This window comes from Schistocerca nitens, chromosome 1 (genome assembly GCF_023898315.1).
Source record: "Schistocerca nitens isolate TAMUIC-IGC-003100 chromosome 1, iqSchNite1.1, whole genome shotgun sequence".
Taxonomy (NCBI): Eukaryota; Metazoa; Arthropoda; class Insecta; order Orthoptera; family Acrididae; genus Schistocerca; species Schistocerca nitens.
Genome location: NC_064614.1, coordinates 1,085,650,682 through 1,085,664,374, shown reverse-complemented (window position 1 = coordinate 1,085,664,374; position 13,693 = coordinate 1,085,650,682). Strand labels below are relative to the sequence as shown.

Here is a 13,693-nt window from a genome sequence, read left to right as displayed (position 1 = left end):
CTTATACTTAAGTGGTCTCAAGCACGGTTTGTGTTTACCTTTCGATTAGGCCGCTACTCACAGCACAGAGTACTCCTTTCATATATATAAAAAAAGCTTAATTCCGTCCGAAAAGGCCAACGGTACCGGCCGGCCGCCGTGTCATCCTCAGCCCACAGGTGTCACTGGATGCAGATATGGAGGGGTTTGTGGTCAGCACACCGCACTCAAGGCCGTATGTCAGTTTACGAGACCATAGGCACTACTTCACAGTCAAGTAGCTCCTCAGTTTTGTCTCACAAGGGCTGAGTGCAACCCACTTGCCAACAGCGCTCGGCAGACCGGATGGTCACCCATCCAAATGCTAGCCCAGTCCGACAGCTCTTAAATTCGGTGATCTGAAGGGAACCGGTGTTACCACTGCGGCAAGGCCGTTGGCACTATATACACAGCGAAAAAGTAGATTTCATAGGTAAATATTTATGGTTATGCTTAGCTTTTCGACGCTAGCATACTTGACATACAGGGACGCTAAAATAAATGTGGAGTTGGAAATATTTGATGCCCCTGAAGATAGGCAACCCAACTTACATCACCCTCGCCCAGAGCAGACTATGTAAGTTCGGTTGCCTACCTACAGGTGCATCAAATATCTTCTGCGCCATTTTCATTTTGCCTACTTTGTATCAGCATCTACATCTATGTCTATAGGGTCCAAACAATATAATGTGAATGGCAGAGTGTACACCTCATGTTAGCTCTTCATCTCGCTCCATTGACATATGCGATGCTGGAATAATGATTTCTGAAACAGCTCTGTACTTGGGTTTATTTGTCTAATTCTGTATTGCAATCCCTACACGAACAGTGCATAAGTGTTAGTATATTCCTAGATTCTTCTCATAAAGTTTGTTCTTGAAATTTTCTACATACACTTCTTCAGGATAGTTAGGTTCTATCCTCGAGCATCTGCCAGTCCAATTTCTTCAGTAACGCTGTGACACTACGATGGGTCAAGCGAACTGAGACCATTTGCGCTGTCCTTCACGTGTTCAATTTCCTGTGGTAGTCCCACTTGGTATGCTTCTTCTAACATTTGTGCGACTGATTCTGATCTATTTTCCTACCACACTTGTGCAACGACACACTATGAGTGTTTCTTGAATTTGTGTTGAACCTACAGCCTGCAAGGTAGGAAGACACCAGCGCACCATGCAGAGTCCAGAAGAATACAGCAGTACTGACAGTTTTATAATCAATGATCTCAATGCGGGTTCCACTACACTCCCCGTAAAGGAAACGTTATTGCTAACAGAAATTAGTGTACAGCTACAGGCGTAACTATATGTTAGAAAAAATGAAAATCTTAGATTTTCATTATTAAGGCTTGTTTTTACTCTAAGTAATACTTCATGACATAGCAATCGTAATTATAATGTGCACAGGATGGTAAAATATTGATATTTGGTGGTCACAACTGTGAAGCGAAACTCCTAACTATTGTACGTTTCTAGCTTATCAAAGGCGTTGTTTCTTTTTTAAGGCACTGGGTAATTGCTGCTAAGTAATACTGAGACAAACAGGTTTTTGCCATGCAGGTTTTAGCACAGGTGGCTACAGTGAGTCATCAGTGTTTTGAGCTGTGTTTCTCCAGACGTTTATCTCCCATCTCAGCTGTGTTCTTGCAGAAAGACTTTCTGAATGGTTGTCGTTACTAGTTAGAGTTATTGGGTATCTTCCTGTGACAAGATCGGTTTCTGTCAGCGACCTGCGCAGTGGCCACGGCGTCGCATTGTGTCTGCTGAATCCCCTGCTGTGAAGGTTTCGGCTGAACACGGGACAGGTGTTGTCATCCTAAAATTCTCCTTTCCTCAGAACTGTGTCTCATAGCTCGGGTTTGGGAAATTACTTGTAAGCGATTCCTAGTGTGTGTTAGTGGTTTATATTCACGAGATGTCGGCTTGTTTATTCGATTTGCATACCAATAAAATTGATACATTTTCACATAACTACGAGGTGCATTCAAGTTCTAAGGCCTCCGATTTTTTTTCTCCGGACTAGAAAGAGATAGAAACATGCGCATTGTTTTAAAATGAAGCCGCGTTCATTGTCAATACGTCCCAGAGATGGCAGCACCGTACGGCAGATGGAATTTTACCGCCAGCGGCGAGAATGAGAACTGTTTTAAATACTTAAAATGGCGACGTTTTCCTTACTTGAACAGCGTGCAATCATTCGTTTTCTGAATTTGTGTGGTGTGAAACCAACAGAAATTCATCAACAGTTGAAGGAGACATATGGTGATGGAGTTATGGATGTGTCGAAAGTGCGTTCGTGGGTGCGACAGTTTAATGAAGGCAGAACATCGTGTGACAACAAACCGAAACAACATCAGGCTCGTACAAGCCGGTCTGACGACATGATCGAGAAAGTGGAGAGAATTGTTTTGGGGGATCGCCGAATGACTGTTGAACAGATCGCCTCCAGAGTTGGCATTTCTGTGGGTTCTGTGCACACAATCCTGCATGACGACCTGAAAATGCGAAAAGTGTCATCCAGGTGGGTGCTACGAATGCAGACGGACGACCACACGGCTGCCCGTGTGGCATGTTGCCAAGCAATGTTGACGCGCAACGACAGCATGAATGGGACTTTGTTTTCGTCGGTTGTGACAATGGATGAGACGGGGATGCCATTTTTCAATCCAAAAACAAAGCGCCAGTCAGCTCAATGGAAGCACACAGATTCACCGCCACCAAAAAATTTCGGGTAACCGCCAGTGCTGAAAAAATGATGGTGTCCATGTTCTGGGACAGCGAGGGCGTAATCCTTACCCATTACGTTCCAAAGGGCACTACGGTAACAGGTGCATCCTACGAAAATGTTTTGAAGAACAAATTCCTTCCAGCACTGCAACAAAAACGTCCGGGAAGGGCTGCACGTGTGCTGTTTCACCAAGACAACGCACCCGCACATCGAGCTAACATTACGCAACAGTTTCTTCGTGATAACAACTTTGAAGTGATTCCTCATGCTACCTACTCACCTGACCTGGCTCCTAGTGACTTTTGGCTTTTTCCAAAAATGAAAGACACTCTCCGTGGCCGCACATTCACCAGCCATGCTGCTATTGCCTCAGCGATTTTCTAGTGTTCAAAACAGACTCCTAAAGAAGCCTTCGCCGCTGCCATGGAATCATGGCGTCAGCGTTGTGAAAAATGTGTACGTCTGCAGGGCGATTACGTCGAGAAGTAACTCCAGTTTCATTGATTTCGGGTGAGTAGTTAATTAGAAAAAAAAATTGGAGGCCTTAGAACTTGAATGCACCTCGTATGTCGTGTGAGATATCAATTTAACTGGAATTGTTTCAGGAATGTAATGGAAGGTGTGTTATTTGTCTGACACCTTACATTCTCACACACTAGAGCAACTTTTTAGGGTGGGATACACTAGGATACTGTAAATATTCTTCACTGTAGACTGAATACATTTTCCCAGTATACAGCCAATGACCTGACCACTCCATTCCATATCCATATACATTGTTATAGTCACGTATTAGTATGAGTTGACTGGTTCAAATCGTGACTCATTGATATTGATACTGCAGTCATTGTATGTAACATCTATGATTTTTTTTTACATGCACAATTTTAGGTTTCTGCACATTTAAATTAAGTCTCCAATCATTCCACCTGATAGAAATCTTAACAAGATATTTGTACAGCATTTTTAAAGTAGTACTTCATCACAGATAACTGTATCATCAGCAAAAAAGTAACAGCTTATTACGAATATTGTCTACCAAATCACTAATACACAGAATGAGCAGCAAGGTTCCCGATACATGTCCCTTGGGCATGCTTGAAGTTACTTCCATCTCTGTCAACTACTCTCCATTTAAAACAACACCCTGCGTCCTCCCTACCAACAAATCCGCAATCTAGTCACGAATTTCGTCTGATATCGCACACGATGTGTAACGTCGCAAGTTAATGCGCGATAGCATTCGTTGCTATACAGGCCGCAGTACTGGACCCGGAGGCAGTGAAAGAAACCGCCACTTGTGTCTTAGCCAATGAGTCATGTACACCTGCCACTACGGAAGCGTGACAACGGTTCCTGTGTAGCTTCTTAGCGATCATACATTCACCACCTATAAGAAACTAGATAAATGATATTAGATATTACTCATTCATTTTTAAAATCGGCACACTGCCTTATGACATTCAGGAGAAGATTGTATCCAAAGTTCTACATTGTAATTATCATAGTTTCAGAGATATTAAAAATTGCTAAAAAAGTAAAAAAACTGACACGTAGAGAACTAAATTCAGTTAGGAAATATAATAGTTTATCTTTTTTTATAATTGGAAAACATAAACAGAACTCTCAGTGTGCCGAATTGTGATTTTCATATTAAAACATTAATTATTTTTCGTTTTTGTAATATATATATAAATCAGACAAAATTATTGTTTGTGTCCAATATTGTTGTGGGAGTAAATGTGATTGAATGAGTGTGTGTACTTGGGACATTCGTCAAATTTTAATGTTGCAATATATACCATACTAAGAAGGCTGCAAGAGTGACGCAAGCCTGTCGTGGGAAAATGTTCATAGGGAATTCATCCACTTTGCTGATGACGTATGTCTAGGTGTGACTGCTATTGTAACAGAGCAGCCAGAAAGTCAGCAGGACTATTATCTGTATCCAAAGAATATTTCCAGATTTCTTGCCTTTTCGTTTTCGTTTATTAAATATTATTTTAATATTCGTATATCAGAATGACGTAGTTGCGCCTGTATGTAAGGATTGGCGCAGGCCAGTTTTGGCGCGAGTATGATCATGAGCGATCATTCTGATTGGCAGCGAGTATGGTTAGCCAATCAGAATTGAGACGGTTCCACTCGTAAATGATAATTATACTGGGAGTTAGGCTGCAAGAGATGGAGTCTCTCGCTAGCTTTGAACGCGGACGGTCATGTTACTAGTATGAGTAAAAATAATGTGTAAAATGAAAGAATATTGAAAAAAATAATGAAAGAATATTGAATTCCTCGCGTGTGATACGTGTCGTGACTAACGCTGATGTAGTTACGGACAGTTCTGTGAGCTTTGGAAGTTTTAGAACTGTTTAGTTAGAATTATATTTGCGTGTGAAAATTTGGCCTTCATATTATCCGCGTGGCATGTTTCAATATTGAACCACTGAGCATTTTTGACGAGCTATTTCTTCTTTGAAATCCATCAGAAGGACAGAATGTAATAACTCATGTTAGTTTTGGAATTAATGACTGTGGAAACATTGTTTAACTCGGGTCAAATTTGGACAAATTTCAGGCTGCTGTGCGTGCAAAATGAGTGTATGAATTGTGAACTTGACGAAAATAACCAATGTGGACTGAATAATACCGTTTCTTTGGTTAAACATTTTTGATTGGAAATTTCGGACATTATTTTCCAGAGCCAATTCATTGTCTTACCACCCGATAAATTTTTTTATTGGCAGTTTTTATACAGAACTTTATTTCATTACTAGAGTTGTGTGGCCTCAGTAATTGTAGATATTCGATGGTGTTGTTTATCAACGATGCTTTTACATCATATTGTAAGTACCTACATTGCCGAGTGAAGGGACATGTAGCAGACGCCGTTCTGAGGTAGGTGAATTTTTAAATTGCAGCCTACACAGCAAAAGCAAAACCCGCACCGCCGCAGATGGTGTTTTCGAAGATAAGCATAGATGTGTTACCTAGAAACACGTTTTTTGGATGTCAAGACATACTGAATCTACGTGACTGTGTTGATCCAAGGCTTTGAGGATGTCTTGTGAGAAAAGCGGAATATAGGTAAAGAAAGCGCGGTGTTTCCAGAATCCATACTCGCTGGGATGTAGGAGGTCATTCTGCTCAAGATTCTACAACAAATATATGTTAAGGATTTTGGACAGTAGTTTTGTAGGTCGCCTCTGCTACCCTTCTTATAGATGGGTGTTACCTTTGGTTTCTTCCGTATAAACGATACATTTTCTTTATGCAAGGTGTCTACTGTATGTTATGGTTAAGAAAGGGACTAACTCAGCAACAAAATGATATAGAATCTGATAAGCCTTCCATCAGCTCTGGAGATTTCTTCTATTTCAGCTGTTTCTCAGCAACACTCATGTTAATATCTACCACTCATTTCTGCAGCAGTCCATGAATTGAACTGCAGCAATACAGTTTGGTTTGCCCTTGTAAAGGAACATTTGTAAACCGAGTTCTGCATTTTATCGATCGCTTTCATATCCTGAATTTCAGTTCCTGTCTAGTCCATTAGTGTGCAACTCCGACTTCCCATATAAAGGGTGTCCATAACTTATCCTTACAGCTTTAGTTCAAAACTACACTATGTAATAATGACTGGTTTTCGATATGTCGCAAGGTAACTCATGTAGATTTTTTCAGGTGTCGCAGGAAAACAAGGACGCCGCAGGAGAAAGATAAGTCTGTAGACTGATTCACAAAGACAAAATATTTTACCCAAGTGCAACGAAACGTTCGGACACAATATGGAAGCGACCCAATATCCCCGTGAACTATTCCAGCTTGGCATACGTCGTTTCTGGAAACAGTTGTGTTCTCCATATCCATTTCAGGCGCCAACGTGGACAAGGGAAATCTGGTGTTAGCAAGTAGTCCGACAAAACCAGTGCGTACAGAGGCCAGAGAGCTGGAAATGTCCTAACCAACAGTGTTCAAAGTCTAGCATAAAAGGTTACGTCTTTACTCCAATAACATGCAGTTGCTTCGGGCACTACAGCCTACCGATAACACCCATCACATCTACAACCCATTTGTTATTAGCCATAACTATTAAAACATGAATTCCCACGCCGTATTTATCCATCAGTATGTGAAAGGCAACAGAAGGAACTACTGCATGTATTTTGACGTGGTCGTCATTAAATGATAGAATGACTTACGAGGAACGTTCGTGTTAATACACACATCAAATAATTTCTGCATCACCTCGGTTCCGAGAGTTCAGGAACCAGTACAGAAAATTGCAACAGAAATTAACATAAACATCATTTCTGCCTTTCATACTGCTCATGATAACCAAACATTGCGTGTTGTACCACCATACAGCGACACCTTGAGAGGTGATGGTCCGGATTGCTGTACACACCGGTACCTGTAATACCCACTAGCATATCCTCCTGCATTGATGCATAACTGTACTCGTCGTGGCACACTATCCACAAGCTCATCAAGGCACTGTTGGTCCAGATTGTCCACTCCTCAAAGGCGATTCGGTGTAGAACCTTCAGAGTGGTTGGTGGATCACGTCGTCCATAAACAGCCCTTTTCAATGTATCCCAGGCATGTTCGATAGGGTTCATGTCTGTAGAACACGCTGGCCCCTCTGGACGAGCGATATTGTTATCCTAAAGGAAGTCATTCACAGGATGTGCACGATGGGGGCGCGAATTGTCGTCCATGAAGACGAATGCCTCACCAATATGCTGCAGCATGTTTGGACTATCGGTCGGAGGATGGCAGTCACGTATCGTACAATCGTTACGACGCCTTCTATGACAACCAGCGGGATACGTCGGCCCCAGATAATGCCATCCCAAAACAGCAGGGAACCTCCACTTTCGTGCACTCGCTGGACAGTGTGTCTAAGGGGATCAGCCTAACCGGGTTGCCTCCAAACACGTCTTCAACGACTGTCTGGTTGAAGGCATATGTGACGCTCATCGGTGAAGACAACGTGATGCCAATCCTGAGCGGTCCATTCGGCATGTTGTTGGGCCCATCTGTACTGCGCTGCATGATGACGTGCTTGCACAGATGGACCTCACCATGGACGTCGGGAGTGAAGATGCGCATCTTGCAGCCTATTGCGCACAGTTCGAGTCGTAACATAACGTCCTGTGGGTGCACCAAAAGCATTTTTCAATATGGTGGCTTTGCTGTCAGGGTTCCTCCGAGCCATAAACCGTAGGTAGCGGTCATCCACTGCCGTAGTAGCCCTTGTGCGGCCTGAGAGAGGCATGTCATCGACAGTTCCTGTCTCTCTGTATCTTCTCCATGTCCGAACAACATCGCTTTGGTTCACTCCGGGAAGCCCGGACACTTCCCTTGTTGAGAGCCCTGCCTGGCACAAAGTAACAATGCAGACGTGATCGAACCGCAGTATTGACCATCTAGGCATGGCTGAACTACAGACAACACGAGCCGTGTACCTCCTTCCTGGCGGAATGACTGGAATTGATCGGCTGTTGGACCCCCTCCGTCTAATATTCGCTGCTCATGTATGGTTGTTACATCTTTGGGCGGGTTTAGTGACATCTCTGAACAGCCAAAGGGAATGTGTCTGTGATGCAATATCCACAGTCGACGTGTATCTTCAGGAGTTCTGGGAACCGGGTTGATGCAAAACTTTTTGATGTGTGTAATTTAGTACTGCTACGCCACATAAGTCGTTCAACCATGGACACTTAGTGCTACCGATATGAAGTGGGGCTGATCAGTAATATAGTATACTTTAATAAGTCTAAAATTGTAATGTAACCACTAACCAAAACATTCGTTGATAGGTCTCATCTTCCTCCTTACTAGCTGAGGTGTGTTTAGCACAATAGATCAAATCATGCTGCCACTTTCCACTAACACAGAAGACTAATCAGTTGTGCATATCGAGCTACCTTTTAATACTCTAAAGATCCAAGATGGCGGCACATCTAGTCAAGTTTTCTTCTGGTCATACCACCTAAATTTGGTTGAACATGCGGATCGAAAGTCCTGCTATCTTAGATATTTAGAGTATTATAGGTGGCTTGATAGCCACAACTGATCAGTCATCTTTGATATTTGAAAGCGTCAATATGACTTTCTCTAATGTGATAAATATCCTTCAGCCATTAAAGACGAAGATGAGAAATACCAACGAGACCTTTCGTTTGTGGTTTTTATTGGCAAACGTGGGCAATGTTCTTATTGATGATGGTAGCATAAATTACACTGAACATGATACGCCCATCAGCTAGAACAACTTCGGTGTTCTTATGCCAATCACAGAACCATTTTGTGACAGTATCGGTTGGTTAAAATTTATGATCATATGGGGTACCGTGAGAAATTGGGGAAGGGACTGCAAGTTTGTCTGTCATAAACACCGTGTCAAGCCAAAGTTACCATTTCTCTTGCAAAAGAGTGACAAGAAGTAGACCGCGAAAGAAAAAATACCGAAATGTGATTGTGTACAGCGTTAAAACAGTTGAGGGTTGACTGTTTAACGTGGATGAATAAAATTTTGGAGTAAATATACATAACAAATTTGTATGTCAAGTCACAAGAATGGTAGTGAACAAAGTTATCGCTAAACTACTTATAGATTTTGTGAAGTTGTAAGTAGGCTGTTTAGGTTTTTATGTTGGTAAGCCACGTAGAGCTCTGTCTGAAAATCACAGACTGTGCTGTGTGCAGTCTGTGGCTGATTTGCATTGTTGCAATATTTGCTATTGTAGTGTTGGGCAGTTGGATGTGAACAGCGCGTAGCGTTGCGCAGTTGGAGGTGAGCCACCAGCAGTGGTGAATGTGGGGAGAGAGATGGCAGAATTTTGAGAGCGGACGTTCTGGAGGTGTGTCCGTCAGAAAAAGGAAATTTGTAAGGCTGGATGCCATGAACTGATATATATACACTCCTGGAAATTGAAATAAGAACACCGTGAATTCATTGTCCCAGGAAGGGGAAACTTTATTGACACATTCCTGGGGTCAGATACATCACATGATCACACTGACAGAACCACAGGCACATAGACACAGGCAACAGAGCATGCACAATGTCGGCACTAGTACAGTGTATATCCACCTTTCGCAGCAATGCAGGCTGCTATTCTCCCATGGAGACGATCGTAGAGATGCTGGATGTAGTCCTGTGGAACGGCTTACCATGCCATTTCCACCTGGCGCCTCAGTTGACCAGCGTTCGTGCTGGACGTGCAGACCGCGTGAGACGACGCTTCATCCAGTCCCAAACATGCTCAATGGGGGACAGATCCGGAGATCTTGCTGGCCAGGGTAGTTGACTTACACCTTCTAGAGCACGTTGGGTGGCACGGGATACATGCGGGCGTGCATTGTCCTGTTGGAACAGCATGTTCCCTTGCCGGTCTAGGAATGGTAGAACGATGGGTTCGATGACGGTTTGGATGTACCGTGCACTATTCAGTGTCCCCTCGACGATGACCAGTGGTGTACGGCCAGTGTAGGAGATCGCTCCCCACACCATGATGCCGGGTGTTGGCCCTGTGTGCCTCGGTCGTATGCAGTCGTGATTGTGGCGCTCACCTGCACGGCACCAAACACGCATACGACCATCATTGGCACTAAGGCAGAAGCGACTCTCATCGCTGAAGACGACACGTCTCCATTCGTCCCTCTATTCACGCCTGTCGCGACACCACTGGAGGCGGGCTGCACGATGTTGGGGCGTGAGCGGAAGACGGCCTAACGGTGTGCGGGACCGTAGCCCAGCTTCATGGAGACGGTTGCGAATGGTCCTCACCGATACCCCAGGAGCAACAGTGTCCCTAATTTGCTGGGAAGTGGCGGTGCGGTCCCCTACGGCACTGCGTAGGATCCTACGGTCTTGGCGTGCATCCGTGCGTCGCTGCGGTCCGGTCCCAGGTCGACGGGCACGTGCACCTTCCGCCGACCACTGGCGACAACATCGATGTACTGTGGAGACCTCACGCCCCACGTGTTGAGCAATTCGGCGGTACGTCCACCCGGCCTCCCGCATGCCCACTATACGCCCTCGCTCAAAGTCCGTCAACTGCACATACGGTTCACGTCCACGCTGTCGCGGCATGCTACCAGTGTTAAAGACTGCGATGGAGCTCCGTATGCCACGGCAAACTGGCTGACACTGACGGCGGCGGTGCACAAATGCTGCGCAGCTAGCGCCATTCGACGGCCAACACCGCGAGTCCTGGTGTGTCCGCTGTGCCGTGCGTGTGATCATTGCTTGTACAGCCCTCTCGCAGTGTCCGGAGCAAGTATGGTGGGTCTGACACACCGGTGTCAATGTGTTCTTTTTTCCATTTTCAGGAGTGTATATGAAGACTTTTGAACACTATTAAGGTAAATGCATTGTCGGTTCTCTATCAAAATCTTTCATTTGCTAACTATGCCTATCAGTAGTTAGTGTTTTCAGTAGTTAGAATCTTTTATTTAGCTGGCAGTACTGGCGCTCGCTGTATTGCAGTAGTTCGAGTAAAGAAGATTTTGTGAGGTAAGCGATTCATGAAAGGTATATGTTATTGTTAGTCAGGTCCATTCTTTTGTGGGGATTATTGAAAGTCAGATTGCACTGCGCTAAAAATATTGTGTGTCAGTTTAGTGATGATCAGAATAAGTAAAAAGAGAAATGTATGAGTACGTTCAATTTTGGTCAGCTGTTTGAAAATCAAATAACTTAAGAAGTTTACCAGCACTGTCATTCTTAATTTTTCTAAGGCTACGTTTCAAAGCGTCCAATTATGGGACTGCAAGAAACTTTTACGTCTTCATTGGATAAAGAACATGGTTTCACCAGGCTGGAGGCCACAAAGTAGGACTATAGAATGGATCAGTGTTTGACCCCGTGTAAGACTTTTTAAGTGCACGAAATACCAACATACAGTATTTGCAATGTGCTCCACTGTACTTGATGCCAATCGTTTCTGTATTGTGTCAGTTAACGAACAACTCACAGAATGGCTGTTGTGTAATGTTTAACAACATTCAGCAATTTGTCTACTGGGACAATAAGAATACCCAAAAATTGACTGGCGTAAGTCTCCCATACACTCAAGACCGACAAAAGCTTGTAAGTTAGTCTGCATAGAGTTTTGACTATCTGCCAGTAAGTCACATGGAATTTTTTAACACTTACTCCAACAAAGGTGATGTAATTGTTATTTTAAAGCAATAGAAACATATTTTCTCAATCTAGGACATTTTCCTCTACAGTACCATCAAATTTACGTATTGCCAAATTAGGTCTGGTTTATACAAACAATGTTATTCCATAAGCCTTAAGGAAAAGAAATAATGTGTTGAACAGACTTAAACGATTCCCTATCAAGGGAATTATTGCCCTAAGTACAGTCAAGGTGGTGCGTGTACGAAAATAAAGCTGGAAATGCAGGACAGCGAAATCAAGAAACGAAAACTGTAGGATACGGTAAAGGCAACTGCCATAAAGGAGGAATATAAAAGGCAATTGGAAAAGGAAGTAGCTACTGCAGATGTGCATGCAAGTTTTACGTATTGCTTTAAACACTGTGTAAGGAGAAATCTGGCGACAACTGGGTAACTCAAAATATATGAATTAACAGGAAACAACAATGGATATTTCTCACATTTCAGAGTAATGACTGAAATCATGGGAATCGAGAACATTTTCTGCATTAAGGCACACACATATTTTTTCGGTGAACCTCCTTTCCCATTTTGATCGGCTAAAAAAGAGTGGTTAGATTCCATCCAAATGTAGTGGACTGGAAGTTCACACCTAGCAACTGAAAAGCCGTTTGGTAGAGATCAAAACATTTAATGGACACTCGTCTGCAAACGTTGGAAACTTTAAGTTCTATATAGAAATTTCGCTTTAACGTAGACACAGGAAGATGAGGAATGCTGGAACGATATTGCGATGGAGGAAATAAGAGGCAAAATTAGAATCCCTGAATTTTTTCGTCTAGAAGAACTGCACGAAGAAACGAAGCTAATTTTTAAAGCCAAAAAACAGATATTTTATAGGAGGAAAATGAGGTAAGTATTGGAATTCTAGAATATCCCATCTTTGTATTTGTTAAATTACTGGCTCGAGAAAGAGACAGCAGATTCAGATATAGCCGGCCGAAGTGGCCGTGCGGTTAAAGGCGCTGCAGTCTGGAACCGCAAGACCGCTACGGTCGCAGGTTCGAATCCTGCCTCGGGCATGGATGTTTGTGATGTCCTTAGGTTAGTTAGGTTTAACTAGTTCTAAGTTCTAGGGGACTAATGACCTCGGCAGTTGAGTCCCATAGTGCTCAGAGCCATTTGATTCAGATATAGATTTAAGTTATAAGTTAAAAATTAAGCTGGATGTTGACAAACTACACTAAACAAAAATGAAAACTTGTTTTCTGTTTGTCAATGTATATTCAAAACTAATACAAGTTCTTCTACGAGAGTATTTGTTTTTATTCACTACACTGTCAAATATCCAAAAAAGTCTCCTATATAGAATAATCTACATAATTATATGACTCTTGGATGGATGAAGTGGGTACCTGGATTACCTTGAAAAGTAGTTGAGATTATGTAGATGAAAGCATAGCGACTCCAGTTTCTTTTTATTTGAATAACGTCTAGTTTATCATAGGAGAAGAAACAGAAAGAACTTTCTATCCTCAGGCAAAAACTGGGAGAAGATTTAGAACAGTCACTCGCATACAAACGATGTAACAAGAATCGCTTTCTGGCCAAGATAACAGGCACGGCTCTAATTTCATGCCGTGGTGCACAAGTGTTCCGTATGTCTTCAAACTATGATTACCGTGTTAAAAGTGTAGCGTGACGTGTAGTTATTTTCAGTTACATCAGAAAGAAGTAATGCCAAAACAGTTGCAAGAGTGTAGGGTAAACTGCATGGAAAAATGACAACAGAGAGCTGACTTTTATGAAG

The 13,693-nt window shown here is 42.9% G+C and overlaps 1 pseudogene; it reads right to left on the bottom strand.

Moving 5' to 3' along the window:
- Positions 1 to 300: 300 nt before the first annotated feature.
- Positions 301 to 418, bottom strand: LOC126203274 (5S ribosomal RNA; annotated as a pseudogene).
- Positions 419 to 13,693: the final 13,275 nt, after the last annotated feature.